The sequence below is a fragment of the Crocodylus siamensis genome, chromosome 2 (genome assembly GCF_052110815.1).
Source record: "Crocodylus siamensis isolate JL-2025a chromosome 2, ASM5211081v1, whole genome shotgun sequence".
NCBI classification, from domain to species: domain Eukaryota; kingdom Metazoa; phylum Chordata; order Crocodylia; family Crocodylidae; genus Crocodylus; species Crocodylus siamensis.
This window is the reverse complement of record NC_143396.1, coordinates 169,333,913-169,337,936: the sequence shown is the minus strand read 5'-3', so window position 1 is coordinate 169,337,936 and position 4,024 is coordinate 169,333,913.

Here is a 4,024-nt window from a genome sequence, read left to right as displayed (position 1 = left end):
TGGGAGAGTAAAGTGATTTCCTTCTGCTCAGTGATCCTGGGTGCTGGGAGCTCTTTTCATTGAATTAATGGCCTTGTGTGCTCATAAGAAGGATCTCTTGCTGCTATATTTGTAAAGGGTGATGACTTGGATGGGGGGGCTCTCTGAGGTGGTGTGTGAAAACAGTGGGCTCCAATGGCTGAAGTTGGAGTGGGGCAAATTGAGGCTGAAAATAAAAATGTGTTAGTGCTGCAGACAATCAATGTTTGGAACCATTTGTGTTGTGGATTCTTTGTCTCTGCAGTCCTGAAGGATGATGGGATGCTTTCTTAAATGTAGGTATTAGCTTGAGCAAAATCTTTGAACGTAATGCCAGAATTACTGAGTGACACCCTCTGGTTTATGAGAGTGAGGATGTTGGACTGGCCTGTAAAAAGGAATTACTGTAGCTTGCTCCTTTTACCTGAATACCCACTACCCAAAGCTGGAATAGGCTGGAAAGATGAACTCTCCAGCTGCCAGTGCAAATCAAGTGGATAGAATGCAAAGACCCAAGGTTAGAGACTTTGGGTATCTTTACTGTGCCCTGGGGTGTGTAGGGGGGGAGCCTTTAATTAGAGCAGTTATCAGGAGCAGCTCTAAGGTGCCCACAGTATCTCATGTATTCAGCATCCTGGGATTCAAAATGACAGTGGGGGCACGTCAACTAAAACTCATTTGACCAGCTTTAGTTAAAGCACCACCACCACCACCGTTTTGAAGCACAGGGATGCTGAATACACGTGACACCAAGGCTGCTGGAGCATGCTAATTAACATGCTCCACCAGACTTAATTAATTGAGTCTGCTCTGATGCATGCTAATGAACGTGCATTAGAGCAGGCATCTGGCACCTGTGTAGGTGCCCTTTGCATCCACCATCCTCATAACTTTCCAGCTCTTAGGAAAGGGATTGGGAAACTGAATAAGCCCAGTGCTTAATTGTGCGGCCTTACTAAAAACATGATACTGACGTGAGATTGAAAATGTGCTACTGACTTCAAGGAAAGAATATGTAGCTTAGTGCTGGCCAACCTTTCTGGCAAGCATGCCACAAATTAACCCCACACCCTTCCCAAGTGCCACTCTGTTTCCATTCCCCTACCTAATTTGCTCTGCTTTCTGCTTCCTTTCTGGTGCTCCCTGCCTGATTCGCTGTTTTGCTTTGTTTCTTGCTCTATCTACCAGTGTGCTACCTGTCCCCCCCCCTTACCTGCTGTATGCCACACAGAGAAGCTGTCTGTGCCACTTGTGGCACCCATGCTACAGGTTGGCCACATGTGATGTAGCCAATTGTCAGCATTGCTATCAAGTAGCAGGCAGTTAGTTTCCCCTTCTGGAGTCTCCTATCCAAGTGCTGACAAACCAAGTTCTGCTTCACAGGGCCATTCAGACTTGCTCCTATCTCTTCCTCCTGCCACTGCTAGAGAGAAAGGGTTGCTTTATGACATTTCTAACTAAACCCCACCACAAGCTTAATTTAATCCACAAAGCAGCCTGAGAAGTGACAGCATTCATAATTTTGGCATTCAGGGTCATCATCATCTATTGTGTCAGTTGCAGACCAAATAAGATCAGCCTTAGCTACACAACTATCTGCACGAATTTGTTCACATATCAGAATAGCAGGCAATCAGAGTGCTACAGTAAAGTGGTCCTAGCATTCTTCCCAATTGTGCAAGAGGCTGTTTTGTTTTAAACCATTTGGAGTGCTGGGTTTTGTTTCTTTTCTGATTTCCCCTTCCCCCCCACAGATCCCATACTTTCATTCTTAACCATGTGGTCACTATCTTAAATCACAAAGGTATCTGTGCTCAAATCAGAAACTGATGCAAGTTGAATATAGTCCCCTGGCTAACTATAGATAGACATGGGCTTTTACACAGCACAGGGTTCTTTGTCCAGGCACCACAAAGAATCCAAGTGCATAAGTAGGCAATGAACAATTTTAGAAACCCAAGAGCAGACTTCCTCGGGGGTGGGGGAATGATAGCATAGAGGTGACAAGTTCTTCAGTGTGCTCTTTCTACCATGCAGCTGCATTTTTCAAGGAGAAGCTGTTGTAAAGCAGGTTTGGTGTTTGCATGTCACTGCCATTTAGCATCAGCTGCATAGCCCTGTAATAGGAGTGTAAGTGGATGGATTCCTGTGGAACTCAGCAAGTGACAACCCTAGAAGCAAAAGAGCAGCTCACAGCTCATCTTTACCTCTTCCTGTACAACCTGAGAGGAACAACTCAAAACACTAGTTAGGCAGAACATCAGGATCTCAACTGCCACAGGAAGTCCAGCAGTGGGTGACTCACCAAGGCGTAGAGTTGTCATATAAACATATTTGAACCTTTAATTTAGGGTGAAGAGATGATCTCAAACTTTATTTGAACTAAAGAAGAAAATCCCAAGTTTGGTTCAAGTCTGCTGAAGCCGTTCATTTAGAGTTGTACCTTTCCCTTTTACTTTAAAACTAAAATTTCAAAGCAAGTCATTTCAACTTGAAAAAAATAGTGTTTTGAAAATGCTAGTACCTTTAATTAATTTCAGGGGTATTTTCCTAAAAATGCTCAGCTTCATAAATAGTGTAGGTTCTAACCAGCTGTCATTATCTGATCAAAAATGGGCGGGGGGGGGGGGAAATCCTGACCAATTTTAAAATCTGGCTCTTGTCAATGGCCAAATCTATCAATGCAGCCATTGCTCTTTCTGTTTCATGTCCTGATTTGCAGCCTGGCAGAGAGAAGACTAGAACTCTATCATTTCTGAGCATCTCCAGCACGCTAATGCCCCGCTGATCCAAGGCTGTTTAGCATTAAACTCTGTCCTACCCTCTATTATCAATGAAGCACTAAACAGATAGCTCAGCCAAGCCTCTGGTTTGTTGTCTTTTCATTTTAAAGGGCTGTTCCAGATTGTGGTAATTTTGAGTGGGGAGGGAGGGAGAGAGAAAAGGGAAATCATGAATATATGACCCAGGTGTAACCAATGCAGTGCCGTCTGCTTGAGTTGCAGAGAGCCTGAGACTAGGATCTGTATTTTTAATTGCCCTAGTCATTTCAATTGGTATCTAAGAGGTCAACATCAGCACTTAATTTTAACTTGGTTCATTTCACTGCTTAAGGCATATAAGGAAGGACAGTGTCATGTGAAGAAAATATGCACCACCAACAATTATGACACCAGCACTGGTTGTGCTGGTGTCATAATTGGGTGAGTTTGGAAGGTAGCACAGTTCTCTCCTACAATCAAAAAGGAGCCAAGCCCAAGAAACAAAACAGCATGTCTTCTGAACTCCAATGACCGCATCTACACAAGACGATACTGTGCGGTACTTACTGAGCGTTTATTTAGTGCTTGTATAATCAAGTACTAAAATGCACAGTAACCAGAGTTACTGTGCAGTAGTGCCAGTGAATGCCTTTGTGACACTACTGCACAGTAGCATCACATCACGATTTTTGCCATGCGATGCTACTGAAAAGTAGCATCAGGCTATTGTGCAGTCAGCGTTTTGTGTGGAGATGGCCAACAAGGGGAAGTTAAATCAAATGACCCTTGGGTGCAAGAAGTTTTGTTAGAGGAAAATATTCATATTGCCACATCAGTGCTTTTTAATAGTTGTAGTAAAAGAATCTTATGATAGCCTTAACAGAGAATGCTGTGTTTTAATTTAAAAAATAAAATAACCTGATTTCGGCCATTTCTTAATGTCCCTGTTGATTATTCATAATCAATTATTGTAGAGATGTTTCAAAATGTAAGTCTGTTTAATTAAAATTTTAGCTATGGCTGGGTTTTTAATAATGTCTGGTAGGGTTGAAGTTCAGGGATTTACTTAGTTTAACGATTCTCAGCCAGGGTGATGCAGACTGGTGCCATACAGTGTTAGAAGAGAAAGAAACCCAGAGACTTCAGAATGTTTTTAACACTTTGGATTTCAGTTTGACCTGTTGTAGCCTTTCTGAGCTCCTGGCAAGAGAAAAATGGCTCTTATGTAGTCATAAAAAATGAGT